The following is a 19479-nucleotide window of genomic DNA, read 5'->3' as shown; positions in this document are numbered from 1 at the left end:
GATGAGATTGATCAGTTACTAATAGGTAATGTGCTAGAAGCTTCAGAATATCATAAGAAACACCATATAAATAGCAAAGGTTTGAAGAAGGATTTCTCCATCACTTGGCAACAGGCTAAGGATATTGTGAAAAAATGTCCTACTTGTTCCATCTATAACCAAACTCCATTACCTGCAGGGAGTAATCCAAAAGGTATACAAAGAAATGAAATTTGGCAGATGGATGTGTTTCATTTTGCAGAATTTGGAAGATTAAAGTATGTACATCATACCATTGACACCTATTCAGGATTTCAATGGGCAACTCCTATGAGTTCTGAAAAGGCTGATTCTGTGATTACACACCTATTAGAAGTTATGGCCATCATGGGAATACCTGTACAAATTAAGACAGACAATGCATATGTCTCCAATAAAATGAGACAGTTCTTTGCTTATTATAATATAAAGCATGTTACAGGTATACCACACAATCCCACAGGCCAAGCAGTCATAGAGAGATCCAATCAAACTTTAAAGGATATGCTAAATAAACAGCAACAGGTAACAATGACTCCTAGAAATAGACTGCATAGTGCTTTATTAACCTTGAATTTTCTCAATGCTAATGAGAAAGGAACAACAGCTGCGGAGAGACATTGAAAGACAGACAAAACTCCTGAGCTAAACCAACCAGTTTATTTCAAGGATGTGCTGACCTCAGAATGGAAACCTGGATATGTTCTACATTGGGGAAGGGGTTTTGCCTTTGTTTCTGCAGGAGAAGAAAAGCTATGGATACCAACAAAATTAATAAAAATCCGATTCGAACAGGAAAAACCCCTTGATGAAGAGAAGTAAAAGATCATCCACCAATGTGACATCTCTACAAGTTGTAAGAAAAATTTAACAATCAAAGGGTGGGGTAGGGTTCTGTTTTTGTCTTTCCAGGATAATGGAAATACCCATCTTCCAAAACTCATAAGGCCTTGGATATCCGGATGTTTACAGCAGAAAGGAAGAATCTATTGGTACCAATCTACACATGGTAAAATCTCACTGTCTAACATCTTTCTATCAATCTAGAAAAGTTGTGGTTCCAATTCAATTATAGCCAAGCTGGCTTTGGAGATGGAATTGGCTCACTCCTTCTCTAAACCCAAGCATATTGCTAAAAGAAAAGTTTAAGAGATTCTTCAGTCCCATATCAGAAGAGCCCTCTGGTGTGAGACAGAAGGAAACCAATAAAAAGGGACCATTGTCTTCTAAATTCTAATTCTCTCCATGCTTACTCTTGATTTCTCAGAATCCTTTCTTACATGCTATGTCCTCTTTAAATCCAAACCTCCCATTTTTGATAACAAATAAGTTTTTCCAATAGCAATCTCAGAAGTCACCAGAAGGAAGATGGGGCCCCAACAACAACAACTCTACCCAATCCAGAATGATGCCATGGTAATCATCATCATACTACACTTCTTGCCAGAATTTCAGACAATCTTACCCATTACTCTAAAACTTGCTGCAGAACCTACAGTTAGTCTAACTCAGATTTAACTATCTGAGCTTTCTCACAGTATCCAACAGAGATAACATCACCCCCTAAACGGCAGGAAGCAATTCTAAGAAAACGACGCCCCTTCTCCCTTAGGTTTCATAATTCTCAGGGTTATGGATGACGGTTATAGGGTTGGGGGTGGAAGAAAATATTAACTCAGGATTGTAAAAAAAAAGGGGGTGGGGGTGGGGGGAGAAGAAATGGAATGGATAGGTATAAGATATGATGGTAAATCATTGTATATACTAGTAAACAAACAGTAAAATAGCAACCTTAGATAATTTGCACTGTAATTTGTACTGTTATAGAATCTTATATGTTGATACAAATGTAAACTATTTTTATACTCCTGTTTAAGATAATTTGTATATTGATACAAATACAGAACTATATTTGTTATAATGTACATATATTTCTACTCTTATTTGAAACATTTTTATATTGATACAAATGTAAATTTATATCTGTCATACTTTATATATGTTCTACTTCTGTTTAGGATATTTGGTATATTGATATATATTTAATATTATTGTCATATTGCATATCGCACTATATATTCCTACCTCTGTTATAAATATCTTGTGTATTGTCACAATTTTGAAGTCATCGTTCTTCACCATACATTTGCTTACAGACTGTTTACCTTATTTACGTGAAGCCTTAGTCCTTAGGTTATTTCGATAGATAAGATTTATAGATTTATAGTCACCTATGCCTGTCATCTCTATAGTTATGTTAGTTAGGTTATCCAGATTTACAGATACATAGGTCAGATGGGCAGGTAATCTTCAAACACTTCATAGACCTGGAGAATATGGCATTTAAATAACTTAGAATTCTGTTGACGTGAGACACAGTTGCTCCTGGCTGCACCAATTGATCCCGAGAGAATGTTGGGCTTCTAAGACATTTCCATTTGGAAGTTTGTCTTTCGGCACAAAATGGCCTACTGGGCAAAGAACTGCCCTTGCCTTGATGGCTGACAGTACAAATGCAATGCTCTCCTTTCTGGACAAGCGGGACACAAGGAAAGCGACCACTGTACTCTGCCAAGACAGGGTAAGATGGTCTTTCAGAAATCCTGCTTCTGAAAATGGTCTGTCAGATACTCTAGGCCTGTAGCCAATTTGAATGCACCAACAATGCTGAGAAACATTAGGTGACTGTCCAGGCTTCCAGGTGTCTTGGTCTACTCTTGCAAGATTCCTGAAAGTTGCTTGCATCCATCTACCATTTCTCAGGTACCATTATGTTCCTTCTCAGGTCTTTGATGGGATTGAAGACTAGCAGTTATAGTTACAACTTAGTATATATAATATCTTAAATAGAACATATTAAGTATTAGATTCAGGTTCTTTAGGATAGGACACCTTTGAATGATCTTTATAACATGCTGTTTACCTATGCTCTATACTTCTCTGGATTTTAGTATGTGTTTCTTGCTTGATATTGTTTGCATTGGTTGTAGTTACATCTTATCTAGGTCATTATCTCTCATTATTTCTGGACAATATTTGATAACCATTCCTTTGTATATAGTCTTGTATTAGTTTAGAACCTTCTTATTTAGACAAAAGGGGGAGATGTAGTGGGTAGCCATTCCAGCTTGGTTCTGGAAGTTCCAACCCCCATTGAGACTCTGGCAACTGTCACGCCTACGAGGCGGGGCGAGGGGAGGCGCCTGGGGACCCGAGAGCTGGATGGGCCAGTGCTCTCTCTGGGCGCTCGCTTGGTGCCGGAACGCTGACTGGTGGAGATTGACTGTGCAGAGCTCCAGAGAACACCGCTGGACTGCATTACACCTTCCCCAGACCCTGCGACCTACCCATTACTTAATTTGTGAGTTACGCCATTAAATAAATATCCTTTTAACTACGTGGAGTGGCCAAAATAATTTCTCCAATAGATGGCCACAATATAGAGACTGAAACATTCTAAGACATATTGAGACATGGTGTTTTAGGCACTGTTGCCTTGACTATTGATTTCAAACTAATGTTTTAAAGATTCACTTATCTGAATTTATGTGTGAAGAAGAGGCCCATCAGATAAAATGAAGAATTGAGAAGATCCTACTGGAGATGGAGGTGGGGTAATAAATCCCTGTTGATGCAGCAGCTAAGCAGTGTTAAAAGGAAGCTTCATATTAGCATGGGTGGATGGTGCCTGCAACAAAAACCACATGCCTCTGATAGTCAGCATGTCTGTGCAAGGCATGAAAGGGAGAAGGATGGTTGAAGCTACACTTTTACCTCAGCAGATGACACTGTGTTTTGAGGAAAGGTTTCTTCCAGATGAGGGCATTATACTTCAGAAGTTCCCCTAGAATGGATCTGACCTGAAACTCACAATGAGTCAGAAATTTAATGTATGAAGAAATTATCCTTGTAAGTTCCAGTCTGGTTCTTTGAAACTATCATTTTAAAGAGCTTTTAGCTTGAGAAGGATTTAAGTGCCTCCCTGGCATTGGTCACCTTCTCATTCTGAACTGACTCTGATACAATAAAGCATACCTGTAGACATACTCGAACTAGCTGAGACTTCAATCATCATACACTACCAACCACCAGCATGTGTCATGGGTCACACTGCCCATCTATCCATCATGGGGAAGAAGTCTATATTAGGACATGCCTTATTTCCATGTATAAGTCCTCAGCAAAGCACTTGGCTGTTATGATAAATGCTACCAGACAGATTAGCATGGATTTCCCCCTTGAATTGATGCAGGGAGATAATGTTTTACTATCAATCTTCTTTGTACTAAAGTGTCCAGATTGTGCAAAGTGAACTGGGAACTTCTCTCTCATATAAACATCCCTAACTTTGAAAGCATTCTGTCAGCTACTCACATTGACCAGTCTTGGTTTAGCCAAATAGAAATTCAAGCTTATCTTGATGTATTTCCTGTAGTATTTGTAGCAGATAAATGGAGTTATAGGTCAGGAATGTAACTCAGACATGGACTACTTGTCTATAGTATGCAATGTGCTAGGTTCAATCTTAGTACTAGGGTTGAAGGGGATGGAACATTAACCTTGTTATGTCCTGTGAAGTGGCACAGAGAAAACTGGAGGTTTCATAGAAGTTTTTAAATACTCTGACCTCTGTTTCTTGCCCTCAGTTAACTATGGCAAACCTTCATTTAGTGGATGAAAATTTCTAATGAAGGACAGACATACACAGAGATCATGAATATAGATACTTAGCTTATTAAATTCTGTGGTTTTTGTAATGGACTGGAAGGTGACTAATCTGGTAAAGTAATGCAGACAAGCTTGTAGACATGCATTTATTTCCATTGGAACCACCTTATTGATGGAGAGGGGGAAAAGTCATAATTGTTCTGTGAGCTGCATATAGGTGGGGGTGTCAGGTCCCCACACTATAAAGCTAGGACATATGGTTTCCCATTTCTCACTTACACTAGAATTTCTCCATTGTAGATGTAACCAACCATCTTATTAACTAAGAAACACAGAACCAATGTAAAGAAGAAAGCCAACGGGTCAGAGCTCAGAGCTAAAACCTTACCCTTCCTCCTGTGGTGGTCCTACCTCTCCAAAAGAGAGCTACTTCCTGTGTGTTTGTCTTTATATAGTCTTTCTGTTCTGCCTTCTCATTGGTTGTAAACCCAAACACATGACTGCCTCGTCACTGCCTGTAAGTACAACCCTCCAGGTCTTAAAGGTGTGTGTCTCCAATGCTGGCTTTATCCCTGAACACATAGAGACTTACCTAGCTCTGCCTACCAAGTGCTGGGATTATAAGTATACACCACAAAAGCCCAGCTCTGCTATGGCTTGCTGTTAGCTCTGACCCCCAAGCAACTTTATTTATTAACATACAAATAAAATCACATTTCAGTACAAAGAAAACACCACCATATTTCCCCTTTTCTATTTTAATAAAAAGTAAAAAAGCAAAAGGTTATAACTAACAAAAGAAAAACTATATACAAAAGTACAATAACTATATACAATATATACAAGTAACAAATACCTCAACAATGTCTAGTACATTTGTATTTGACAAATTCAGAGAAAATAATTTCATTATCTATCCTATTTTGTTAAGTTCAAAATGTATCTAATTCACTTTCTATCCTAATTAATCTTCAACTATAACTAACGAACCTTCAACTATAACTAATCTTCAACTATAACTAACTAATCTTCAATTCCCTCAGAGACCCAAGAAGGAAATATTAGCTAACAAAAATAAAAACAGAAAGTGTATACAAGCAACTTCCAAAAAATTTGTGAGTTGACAGAAACAACCAGCTGCCTGGATAGTCACCTGAGGTTTCTCTGCAGTGTTGGGGCATCATCTTCAGCCTATAGTCTAGCGTATCTGACAGACTCATTTGTGAAGTAGGATGTACACAAGGTCAACAGTTCAACCTCACATTGGGTGAGAGCAGTCCATGTACTAGAAACACCTGAATTCCACTAGTGTCATGTCATGATTCAGGATTTTAAATTCTGGAAATTGTTGATGGTTTTTTAATTCAGCTGTCTATTCTTCTTGGCTGTGTATATATGGCTTCATCTCAGCATCCCATTCTTCTCCACATCCCTCTATCAAATGCCAGTCTACTATTGAGAGGCATGAGCTTAGTTACTCTTCAAGAATAACTGTTTCAGCTGCTGTTCCATTGCACATCAGAAGCTATCGGCCCACTGCCTGTTCAGCTGCCTTCAAAGAAAAGGGCACTGTACCTTTTCCGGATTGCGAAGGCCACTTCAGGGATGGTGCCATATTGTCCTGGTCTCAGAAGATGCCTTTTGATAAAGCCATAACCACACTTGTTTCTGCAAAAATCAGTAGTCCTTTGTTTTGTGTTCTGTCTGTCCATTTTGTCCTGTTGATTGGAGGATACTTTGTTGTCCAGTGGCTAACTTTTGCCACAATGAAAATTAACTCCATATGCAGTTTCTTCAATGCCCATATTTTCTCTGAAGTAGATTGGTACTGCCAGGAGATGACATGTCTCAAAAAAATTTCTAAGTTATTAAAACATTTTAAATGCCATATTCTGTAGATCTCTGAAGCGTTTGAAGATGACCTGACTATCTAAAATGTATCTGCTCAATTTTTAAAACATATCTAATATGACTACAAATTCTATTGTAATGTCTAACTACTAACTTTCATTTCCTTATATCCTAATAGTTGGTAATAATAACATTCAAGGATCAGAAAATTGCATTGTTAAATGAACCGTATAAGTACAATTAGAAATATACATATAGCATTTTCTAACAATATTAATTTCAAATTTGTATACAATATAAAACAATCCAATGCAATGTAAAGTATTTAAAACTAGTAATTGTCTTTTTCTTCTTTTCTTTTCTTTCTTTTTTTTTTAAAAGAAGAACCATGAATCTAATCTCCTTTGCTTAGGCTTTTTCCTAACCCTTGACAACAATTTGTGACCAATCCCCCTAAACAATGAAAATTATCCCAGAACCAAAACCAAAACACCACCTGCCCCACACCACGTCTTTGGGAATGTGGGCGTCATATTCTTAAAATTGCTTCCTGCTGGGTATGGGCAAAGTTATTTTTATCCTGAAAGAAAAATTTTAGGTTAATTGTCAAATTCTAGGAAAGGTAACTATATCCTTCATTATTATCCAGTCTGTGTATAATGCCAAAGTTCAGGGTTTATCTCAAGTCCTTGTTCAAGTAGTCTTTGAGACTGGATCATCTCAGCTAGTCATCTCAAAATTGCTCTGAGCAGTTTGTAGTTCAAAGCTGATCTGTAGATGATGTTTGTCAGCTTAGTGATATTATTATTGTCCACATGGAATTATTGTTGTTGTGGAGCCCCATCTTCTTCCTGGAGACTTCAGTTGATGTTAGGCCTGGCCGTGATTTCCTGCAGAAAACCGATAAGAGACTCAAACACAAAGATATACATATGCAGCTAATTGAAGCCTTTTTTCTAGAATTGTTTAGTACTCTATATGACCATTCATATCTTAACAAAGTTTAAAATGTATATATATCTATATATTAATCTTGTAAATTTTGATATAAAATTCATACTTTAAGAAAAGTTTAAAGAATCAGAATAGAATCAAAGAGTTGAGATTAGTAATAGAATAGGCCCTGAATTAATTTGGCTTTTCTCCTGTCCCATAACAGAAGATGGCTCTTTTCTTCTGGCATGACACAGGGAGTTTGCATTTTCCTTTTAACAACATGCTTGAGTTTAAAGGAGGAGAGAGCCATTCTCCAACTCCAAAGTCAGCTTTAAATTTTAATTGAGCTGGGACTATTAGAAGACCAATAGTGTTAAATTTCTTTAGAGAAGAGCAGAAACAAACATTTAGGAAGACTTATAAACAAATTTTAGATGATATACCCATACACCATTTCACTCTGTTTCCTGGGATAGATGATTTATCCCTTTTCTTCAGTTGTCTCATTTGACCTGTGTTCTTCAGATTCCTTAACCTTCATTCTCCTAAAAGACAAAAACAAAAACCTTTCCCTAAGACTAATTTTGGGGATGTTCCTTTTCGGCAAGTTATTATCTGATTAAATGAAAATGTATGTGTTACTGGTATAAGTTAGTTTAAATTGAATGTTTATGCTGGTTGATGAACTATCACCTCCTCTAATTAAGAGGTTTCTCTTGTTCACATGAAAGCTTTATCAATTTTGATGGTACCCACGGCTTATCTTCTCCTGTAGAAACAAAAGAAAAACCTCGTCCCCAATGTAATACATACCCTGGTTTCCATTCTCAGGTCAGCACACCCTTAAAGTATATAGGCTGATTTAATTCTGTAGTTTTTTCCTATTGTCCAGTGTCTCTCTGCAGCTGTCGTTCCTTTCTCATTGGCACTGAGAAAATACAAAGTTAATAGAGCATTGTGCAATCTATTTCTGGGGGTTTTGTTACCCCTTTCTGTTTATTTAGCATATTCTTTAGTGTTCTGTTTGATTTTTCTATAACTGCTTGCTTGACTTGTAGGATTATGTGGTATGCCTGTAATATGCTTTATATTGTAATAAGCAAAAAACTGTTTCATTTTAGCAGAGACATATGATGGAGCATTGTCAGTTTTGATTTGTGCAGGTATACCCATGATGGCCATAACTTCTAGCAAATGAGTGATTACAGAATCAGCTTTTTCAGAACTCAAAGAAGTTGCCCATTGAAATCCTGAATAAGTATCAAGGGTATGGTGTACATATTTCAATTTTCCAAATTCTGTAAAGTGAAACATGTCCATCTGCCAGATTTCATTCCTCTGAGTACCCTTTGGGCTACATCCTGCTGGTAATGGTGTTTGACTGTAGAAGGGATAAGTAGGACATTTCTTTACTATTTCTTTGGCTTGTTGCCAGGTTATGGAAAAATCCTTTTTTAAACCTTTACTATTGATATGATGTGTTTTATGAAATTCTGAAGCCTCCAGCACATTTCCTATCAATAATTTATCAATCTCATCATTGCCTTGTGCTAGAGGCCCTGGCAGACCAGTATGGGATCTAATGTGAGTTATATATAGAGGATGACTGCTTTTCCTGATTTTATCTTGTAATTGAATAAATAGTGAAGTTAATTCTGAAGCATCAGGGATAAATTCTGCAGTCTCAATATGTAATACCACTCTTTCAGCATACTGAGAGTCAGTTACTATGTTGAGAGGTTCTGAAAAATCCATTAATAGCAACAGAATAGCATACAATTCTGATATTTGAACTGAATTATAAAAACTTTGAACCACTTTACTTAAATTTTCTGATTTGTAACCTGTCTTTCCTTGTTTGATGGCATCTGTATAAAATGTATGGACTCCAGATATGGGTTTTTCCTATACAATTTGAGGCAAGATCCAATCAGCTCTCTTTATAAGATCAATTCTATCACTTTTGGAATATTTGCTGTTAATTTCTCCCAAAAAATGACTGCAAACTCTTTGCCAAGGTTCACTTTCTGTCCATTATTTTTCAATGTTCTCCTTAGTTAAAGGTAGAACAATTTCTGCTGGGTCTATTCCTGCTAATCGACAAAGTCTCAATTTTCCTTTCCAAATAAGTCAGAGATTTTTTTCCCACATAAATTTTTAATTTTTTATTCAGTTTATTTGGTAAAAATATCCATTCCAATATAATATCTTCCCTCTGCATTAATATTCCAGTAGGAGAATGCCTAGAAGGTAAAATAACCAAAATGCAATCCATCTTTGGATCAATATGATCCACGTGCCCTTCATGTACTTTCTTTTCTACCAATGCCAATTCTTTCTCAGGTTCAGGTGATAATTCTCTTGGACTATTTAAGCCCTTGTCACCTTCTAATGTTTTGAACAAATTACTCAGTTCATCATTTTTTACCCCAACAATAGATCATAGATGAGAATTATCTCCAAATAATCTCTGAAAATCATTAAGGTTCTGTAGTCTATCTCTCCTAATTTGCACCTTTTGGGGTCTAATTTTCTGTAGCTCTATTTTACATCCTAAATAATTAATAGAATCTCCTCTTTGTATCTTTTCAGGAGCAATTTGTAATCCCCAGCAAGGCAAAATTTTCCTTACTTCTTCAAACATTCTTTCTAAAGTATCTGCATTTGAATCAGCTAGTAAAATATCATCCATATGATGATAAATTATAGATTTAGAAAATTTGTTACGTACCACTTCTAATGGCTGTTGTACAAAATATTGGTACAGAGTTGGGCTATTCAACATTCCCTGTGGGAGGATGCTCCATTGAAATCTTTTAACTAGTTGAGAATTATTATAAGTAGGCACTGTGAAAGCAAATCTTTCTCTGTCTTTTTCTTGTAAGGGTATTGAAAAGAAACAGTCTTTTAAATCAATAAGCATGAGAGGCCATCCTTTTGATAACAGAGTAGGCAAAGGAGTTCCAGATTGTAGAGAGCCCATTGGCTGAATTACTTTGTTAATTGCTCTAAGGTCTGTTACCATTCTCCATTTACCAGATTTCTTTTTAATATCAAATACAGGAGAATTCCAAGGGCTGGTTGATTTTTCAATACGCTGAGCATTTAACTGTTCTTCTACCAGCTCTTCTAAAGCCTGGAGTTTCTCTGTTGTTAAAGGCCACTGCTGAACCCATACAGGCTTGTCTGTTAAACCATTTTAAAGGTAGATCTGTTGGTGTCTTTGGAAGATCATCAGTTGTTGTGCCCTGTTCTTGTATAATATGGATGGCTGGTGACCACTCATTAGAACATTATATTCTAATATTTCTCTCAGAAACATGTGCTAGTTTATGATTTGTTTCTGAGATTGGAGGGATGTTAATCTGAGTATTCCATTGTTGCAACAAGTCTCGACCCCACAGGTTCATAGCTATGTTAGCCACATATGGTTTTAATTTTCCTCTCTGTCCTTCAGGACCTATACATTCAACCCATCTTGCACTCTGTTTCACTTGAGATAATGTCCCAATTCCTAACAGTTGAAAGTTTACCTCCTGAAGAGGCCAAGTTGGATGCCAAAATTCTGGTGCAATTATGGTAATGTCAGCACCTGTGTCTTCCAGACCAGACAACAAAGCACCATTTATTTTTATCATTAATTTTGGTCTTTATTCATTAATAGAAGTTTGCCAAAAAAAAATTTCTTTATGTTTTGTCCTGAACTTTCTATTCTCTCTGTTTCATCATCCTGACCAGCATGATTTATTCCAATAGGCATTTGGTTATTTAATTACTCTGAGCAGGGGTTTCCTCTATGGCTGCAGGAAAGGTTTGAACTGGATTTGCTATGGGGCCTGCATGAGGCCCCTCTGGGAGTTTCCCAAAGACTGAGGCAAAGGATTACCTTTCCTGTCCCTTGTTGATCTACATTCCTTGGTCCAGTGTTTTCCCTTACCACACCTTCTGCCTACTCCAGAAGGAAGGGACATTCTGTTGCCATTGTTCCTTGAAGAAACATTGTTTCTAGGAATGACCTGTTTACAGTCCCTTTTCAAATGTCCTTGCTTTCCACATCCAAAACATCTAACATTCCTCAAACCTTTTGAAATTGCTTCTCCTACACACATATCATCATGCTCATGAGCCTCAACATTAACCAAGTCTCTAATCCAATCTTCCAAAGGTGTAGATCTTGCCTTTAATGGCCTGATTATTCTTTTGCATGCTGCATTCTTATTCTCAAAGGCCAAAGATTCAATTATTATCTTACTAGCTTCTGAATCTGAGACCATTCTCTTTACTGCTGAAGCCAGTCTTTGTAAAAAAAAAAAAAATCTGTGAAAGATTCTTCTGGGCCTTGCATAACTTTTGTAAATGACTCAGGTTTTTTTTCCTGGTTCCTCAACTCTGTCCCATGCATTCAAAGCTGTCGTTCGACATAAAATTAGGGTTTGGACATCATATAAACATTGTTTTTGTACTGAAGCATATTGGCCTTCTCCAATAAGCTGATCCTGGCAAACTTGTATTCCTTTATCCCCCAATTGTTTTTCTATGTTTTAGCCTGATCCTTGAACCAATTAACCACCGAAGCCTCTGGCTGGGTTTCAGAACAGCTTGTGCCAGCTCCCGCCAATCTTGTGGTACAATCATATTATATGTTGACCAAGAGTTTAACATTTACTTTACATATGGGGTATGTGTGCCATAAGATACTATTGCCTCCTTAAACCTTCATAAATCCAACATTTCAATTGGAGCCCAAATATTTTGTGTAGTCACTTGATTAGGCAACTGCTGTACAGTTACGGGATAAATTAAAAGTGACTGTGTGAAACAGGCTTTCTTTCCATAGCCTTATGATCCAATCTTGAAACATCTTCATTGTTAATTTCATCTGACTGAATTTTTACAGGTTTAACAAGTTTTTCTAAAGCTGTCATCCTGGCACTTAAATTGACTATCTTTTTAAATAGTAAAATGAGGATAAGCATAGTAATAAACTGCATAATTTGATCAATATCAATCTTCTCATATAGTTGTTCCATTGTCAGATTGCCTAAAATTTCAAACAAAACCCAATTTTCTTCCAATGTACACATTAAACCGATTTTTTTTAATGTGGAAAAAAATTTCTCTTTTTTTCTCTTTTAAAAGTTTCCTTTAAAGTATATCTGATTTGTTAAGTGACTTACCAAATCTGCATAGAACAGTAGAAATCCCAGGGAATTTCAAAACAGCCACCTAGTGTCTGAGGTGTGAATCCAGAGAGAGAGAGAGAGAGAGAGAGAGAGAGAGAGAGAGAGAGAGAGAGAGAGAGAAAGAAAGAAGAAAGAAAGAAAGAAAGAAAGAAAGAAAGAAAGAAAGAAAGAAAGAAAGAAAGAAAGAAAGAAAGCATAGCTGACTAAAGCTTAAATCTAGCCATGTGCTCCATTTTGAGCCAAGTTAAGCCTTGGCTCTGGCTTCGGTAAGCTCTGACCACGTGCGTTGGCTTTACAGGCAGGGGCCCTGTTCAGCAGGGCAGGCCTGAGTTGTTTGTAGCACCTGCTTTAAGCAAGTAGCTCATGGTTAGTCTGGCCTGATGCCAAGCAGACCTGGGCCCGGGCTAGGGAGCCAGCTGCCCTTGTGGGAAACTGGACCTGCCGCCAAGCCAAGCGGTTTTTAATGGATTCTTGTCACATTGGGTGCCAAATGTAGATGTAACCAACTATCTTATTAAATAAGAAACACAGATCCAATGTAAAGAAGAAAGCCAAGAGGTCAGAGCTCAGAGCTAAAACCTTACCCTTCCTCCTGTGGTGGCCCTACCTCTCTGAAAGAGAGCTACTTCCTGTGTGTTTGTCTTTATATAGTCTTTCTGTTCTGCCTTCTCATTGGTTGTAAACCCGAACACGTGACACAGAGGTCATAAGAGGATAACAAATTCCCTGCAGCTAGATTTACAGGTATTTGTGAGCTGTTATTTGGAGTCTGGTATTCACAAAGGGGTCCTCTGGAAGAACAGCTAGTGCTCTTAACTGCTGAGCCATGTCCAACAACCTACATGTGCTCACCACCGAGCTCCAAGTTGAGATAGCTGCTCACCCATGTTCCCATTCACCCCTAACGGGGCAGCAGAGACACAGCAGGTACAAGTGGCCAGGACCCCTGCTGCCAGCTCAAGGAGGCTACAGGGGGCAGTGTCATGGCACTGGTCAAGAAGGAAAGCAAATTCCTTAACTGCTTGGTCAGTAAGGACACAGATCACATCCAGGACTCCCTCCCCTTCACCTGCAGCAGCAGCAGCTGAGCAATGGCTCCCACATCACCTCCATGCACTGCAAGACCAGGCTGTGCCAAGCATTCAAGAAGAGCAGAAGATGCAAGTAAGGGGAGAAGTGCCAGTTCGCAGGGGTTCCACCAGCTGTGCAGGCTCACTCGGCTTCCATGAATAAGACCCGTGCTGTGCTACACCGTCCACAGATCACCTCCTGCTCTCTGGTCCTGGCTGCCATATCATCCGACAGCAGAGAAGCTGCAGCCGGAACTATTGTGGGAAGTTGTGGAGTTGGGTCACTCTACAGATCTGTGAGCTGTGACTGTGTAAGATAATAAAGTGCATAATTTTAAAAGTCAGATACTCATATCTGCTTTTGAGATTTATGAAACCATGGGTCTCTTACTTGAGCAGAAATGAAGCAGAGGTTAAAAAATATCAGTGGTCTCTAATGGTAAAATTGAAATGAATACACAGATATTTGTGGACTAAAATCAAGACTATGGCATTGACAAGTGATAAAATGAATGAAAGTATAACATTCCCTGTGGGAGCCTGTTCCGGGGTTCCTCGTGGCTTTACCCAGCAGGTCCGAATAGAGGATGATCAGGACCACGGGCCTGAGTGCAGGTGTCTGAGATGGTCTGCACTTGGCTGTGCTGGGGGAGGAGGTCTTTTGCTCCACCCCTTGGCGTCTCTATAAAAACCCTGGACCAGAGACAGTCGGGGCCCGTTGGAATAGGTTCCAGGCCCTCTCGAGGCTATCCTTTATTTTCTATCTGTTTATCTCCACAATATTCTCTGCTATAAATCCTTCTATCTAATATTTCCTGCTGCTCGCACTCAAGAAAACTCTGGGAAGCTGTGGGGGTGGTGGGTAAACGCCCCACAGAATGGCGCCCGAACAGGGACTAAAAAGGGACTAAAAAAAAGGGACTAAAGAAAAAAAAAAGGGACGAAAAAAAAAGGGAACAAAAAAAAAAAGGGGGGGACTAAAGACAAATGAACAGGGACTTAAGACAAAGTAATAGGGACTAAAGATAAAGGAAAATAATAGTTTTATTACAGAGTTTTTGGTGAAAGTGCTGAGTTAGCCCTGCCAGTGGAAAGGCATGCCGGTGTTATGGAATATATATATTTATATATATATATATATTTTTGGTGAGGCGGGGGTTTTATCCTCGAGAGAAAAGGAAAGCGGACTGGAAGGATGTCCGATGCTGCAGCGAAATTCTCTTCTGTCAAAATTTTCTATCTTCTATCCCTTTCTCAATTTCTATCTGTGATAAGTATAAGATATAGGGTAGTAATATAGTTTAGGAAAAACTTAGAAGTATAAGATTGTGTAGGAAAAAATAAGTAAGGCAACTAGACAGAAAAACTCAATTTTCTAACTTTGGGGGCTTTGAAAGCAAACTGGGGAAAAAAATCTTTCTTTGGGCTTTTCGGGTAGTAAAAAAGCTCTTCTTGGAGCTCATGGGGAAGGAAAAGTTTCCTATGGAAGCTTTTGACCTGGGGACAGCTGAAAAGCCAAATCCAAGCAGCAGGAGAAAGTAATTTCTCCCTGAAGCAAAAATGGGAGTGTAAGAAGTCAAAGTTTAAAGTTGGGAAGTTTTGGGAAAAGTTGGTCTTTCTCCTGGGGGGGAAAAATCTTTCTCTTAAACTATAAAGCTTTTCTTGGAAAACTTGGGAGGAAGAAACTCTCTAAAAAGCCTTAATCTTTCTCAAAAGCTCTCAAACTAAATTTGTCCTGGGAGATGACAAAAATTAGAATCACCTGAAGATATTAGTATGGGGACCACCTGTGATTAGCTCTAAGGGAAAACAACAAACTTAAGACAGCAAAAACTCTAAGTTCTCTTTCAAGCTCTAAAAATCATCCCTGCAATGCAGGAGGCAAGGACAAGTTTCTAAAAAGCTCTTCTAAGCTCTGTCTCAAGCTAGTAAAAGACAGTGGGTCAGAGTACCCTGAGGGAAACGCTTGGGAGAGTGTGGGTGAAGAGCTACAGAGAGCCCCAAAGGGCAGGAAACTTTACCTGAGAAAAGAAAAAAGCCAAGTTTCACAGTTATAGCCGAGTTGAGGCATCAAGGGCTTTGTCTGAGTGAGCATTTCAGAATGAAAAGGTGCTCCTAATCTTCCTAAAGCAAAGATCCCCTGAAGCAATGCAAACTGTTAGCATTGTATCCTCGCTTCTGACCAAAAACCCAGAGGCGACTGGCCAGTGTCTCTGAGTTGGAATGCATTTCAGGGATACTAGGGTTCCTGCAGTTGTAAACTTCCTGGAGCACAGAGCTGAGGCAGGAAGGTGCAGGACCCAGGGGAAGATTGCTAATGAACAAACAAAGCTAAAGCCGGTGGGAACGGCACAGTTGCGCGCTTTCCTACAAGTCCCGGTTGATAGGTCCACAGCTGCAAAAAGAAATCTGAGAAAAAGCTTTCCTATCAGAGTAAGGACCTTTCTGGGAAAACAGTAAAGCTGAACTATCTGAAGCAGTTGTGCTGCTGAGTCAGAACGCTGTCTGGGGAAAGAGCCCAGCCAGGGCAGAACAGAACTAACCAGGAGTAAAGCTTTCTTTTCTGTCAGAGAAAGCATCTCTTTGAGAAAAGCTTTGTTTCAACTGACTCTCTGAGATGAGGGAGTGTAGCCGTGAGGGGTGATTGCCTCTGGCATAAGCTCTGTCCTTGAGCACCCAGACAAGCAAACACAACCCACTGGGGGACTGGGCCAGGTGAAGGCCTGATGAGGCAAAACACCTGTCCAATGGGAGTTTAGAAATGGCGAAAACCTCCCTTGCTAAGCTTGATTTATGAACACAAACCTCAGACCCTGAAAAATAGAAACGGACAAAAGCCCCTACCTTCAGTAGCAGGGAAAGCCGCCGCTCTAGTGTCGGAAACCGTTTCTGGGGTAGAGGGGATAAATTGAGACCAAACTGGGAACTGTCTGGGAGAAAGACTCTGAAGAAACAGAAGGGACATAATCATCCTCAGAAAATATGTGACCTGAAAAAGCTGCTAGAATTTGAGGCAGATTGGGGGGGAGAAAAAAAAAAGCCCCTTCTTCCAAAGGCAGTGAGCAGAGGTACAGAGCCGCAGACAGAAAGCTGAAGCTCTGCATCTAGGGGGGAAGGAACAAGCAAAATGAGAATAAGATCAGTGGGAGAAAATCTCTCTGAAGGAGCTATGGAAAAGCTGTTGCAAATGTTTTTGTTTTTCACTGACTGGCTAAAACAAACACAAGCCCCGAGGAAAGTTGCTATCAGAAATTGCCAGCCTCAATGCGCGCTAAGGAGGCAGGTGTGGTTCTGATTCAGGGGCCAGTGTCTGATGAAGTTGAAACACCTGTTAAAGCCAGCTGAGGAGAATAGAAACCTCCCAATGTGTGCCATAGCTGAAAATGTAAAGTGCTTGTTCAAATCTCCCGTTGCAAAAGCCAAAAAACTTTGTTCAAACCTCCCGGGCAAGAATTTGTAAGCAAGTCTGGTAAAAGAGAACCAGTTGACTCTCAAACCCGATAAGAAATATGGGAAATGATATAAGGGACTGATATGGGACTGTTATTATGGACTGATATAAGGGAAATGCATTCTGGGAAAGGTAGTTTTTCTGCTAAAGATGGCGACATTGCCCTGAAACACTTTTGTCAGCTCAAAAATACGTTCATGGTAAACTTAAAATACAGCCTTTAAAAAGAATAAGGAGGAAAATCATCTAAGAGTTTAAGTGTCAGTTCCAATGAAAAATTGAAAGGATACAGAACTAGGCGCTTCGCGGTTTGGGGCTCTGTTGGTAAAATGCCTATTTACCCTAATAGCTGTGAAAAGTTTTACGGCAGTTGGATGACAAAAAGCTACCTATAAGAGCAAACAAGTCACTTTAAAATCCTTAAAATACCACCTAATAGCTGTGCAGTTTTTGGTGAAGAGCTTTACAGCAGCTAAATATGGTAATTTCACCCTCACTGTGAAGTAAAGTTTTTCAGTAGAGCAAACCAAAAGTACTGCTGTGATAGAAACGTTTGAGTTGAAGTTCTTAGGGGAGCTATTATGAATTTGGGTGAAGGGACAGCCTCTAGTTAAAAACTGTCTACAGCTGACAGTGCATCTCTGCCGGTTCGAAAAGGCCAACTCGCAACTTTGGGGTGTGGCTTTGTCCAGAGAATGTTACAATCCCCTAGCAACAAGTATCACAACTCTATAATGACAACACTCACTAAATCCCAGTGCTTTATAACAAAGCTAACTATAAACTGTAAACTTTAGAAATGATGTACGTACTTCCTGTCTAGTTAAGAGAATCTTTCTAATAGAGATGGTGATAATAATTAAGAGTAGGAAGTAGAAAGATGAAAATAAGATATGTGAGTTTGTAAAAATGCTGTCTTGTTAGATCTGTGTTAAGAAATCTTTAGGTGTTTGCTGTTAGATATATGCTAATGGTAGCCTATATAAGTTTGTAAAATAGATCTATAGAGTTCCTTTAAGAATATAAGCTTGTAAGAAGTATCTAAGGTAGTCTTAAGACATGTAGTAATAAGCTTGTAAGATGCTAGTTGTAAATGTAAGTTTAAATAAGAAATAAGATGGAATGAATATAAGTATATAATAATTAATAGGAAATATATTTGCTAAAGTAGTTCTATAAAGTATAAATAAGTAGATGTTAATATGTTGTATGTGAGTTTGTAAAAACGTGTAAATGTTGAATATGAGTCTAAATGCTTTGCAAGGCAAAAAATGTTATATGTGAGTTTGTGAAAAAGTGTAAATATTAAGTGTGAGTCTATTAATGTATATGGTGAAAACACCTGAGACACAGGAGATAGTGTCCTAGTAGACTGCAAAGTAGGCAGTCTGAATGGTTTCAAAAGCTCCAGAAGCCGCTAAGAAGCTAAGAATGGCGGACGCCAGAACCAGCACAAGGCATTCGCAGCTGAGATCCGTGGAATATCAACGCAGCACAGAAAAACCTGAGCTAACAGCAAAAACGGTGCGGTTTAAAATATTACTATAACTAAAAAGGTCTGTCTGTGAGAACAAAAGTTGCAGAGACGCTTGTTTGAACAAAAATTAACTGCAAAAAGTTTTGGTTGAAAAATGTCTCTTCATATTTGGAAGTGAAAGCCTGATACCAGAATTTATTTCTTGTTTAAATTTTTTGAACTTAAAATGAGATAAAATTACAAAAACATTTTGGTTATGGATTTCTTCAAATTTGGAAGACTAGTACCAATATTTATCATTTGAATTTTGGTACTTAAATGAAATGAACAATAGAGATTTCATTGCAATGGGACAATTTTGAGCTTACTTATAGTAATGACCTAGGAACAGTTTTCTGGAATTGGGTTAAAAATGAAACTGTTTAAACGAAGAAATGTATTTCTACTTAGAATCAAGATGCAATTTTGTGTATGTGTATATGCTTTATTTACTGGTGATTTATGAGTTGTTTTGTGAAACTGTTTATGTAAAAATGAAATTACTTATGGAACTGGTTTTATGTTACAAATGGAACTGTTCAAACAGATAAGTTGGGGTTCCTCTAACTAGGTTTGAGACTTTGTTTAAAAAATTATAAAGAAAAGGAGGAGTTATGAGATTGAATTATGTTCGCAGAAACCTATTGATATTAATGCACCCTGGTTTTGTGGAGTTAAGGAAATATTTAAGTTTGATGTGAATACATCAAAGGTTTTCCTATGTTCTGTTAACAAGAAAATTCAAATGATTGAGTTAAAGTTGTAAGACGGAGAAAATTGTTAACT

At 38.3% G+C, this 19479-nt stretch overlaps 1 protein-coding gene across 3 annotated transcripts in view; it reads left to right on the top strand.

The window, feature by feature from the left end:
* The window catches only part of LOC121832237 (disks large homolog 5-like), a 189739-nt gene that overhangs the window by 153674 nt on the left and 16586 nt on the right, over window positions 1–19479 (top strand). The window lies entirely within an intron of this gene.

The sequence above is a fragment of the Peromyscus maniculatus genome, chromosome 9 (genome assembly GCF_049852395.1).
Source record: "Peromyscus maniculatus bairdii isolate BWxNUB_F1_BW_parent chromosome 9, HU_Pman_BW_mat_3.1, whole genome shotgun sequence".
In the NCBI taxonomy this organism is placed as follows: domain Eukaryota; kingdom Metazoa; phylum Chordata; class Mammalia; order Rodentia; family Cricetidae; genus Peromyscus; species Peromyscus maniculatus.
Note: the sequence above shows the minus strand (reverse complement) of the source record. Positions and strands in the feature narration are given on the sequence as shown.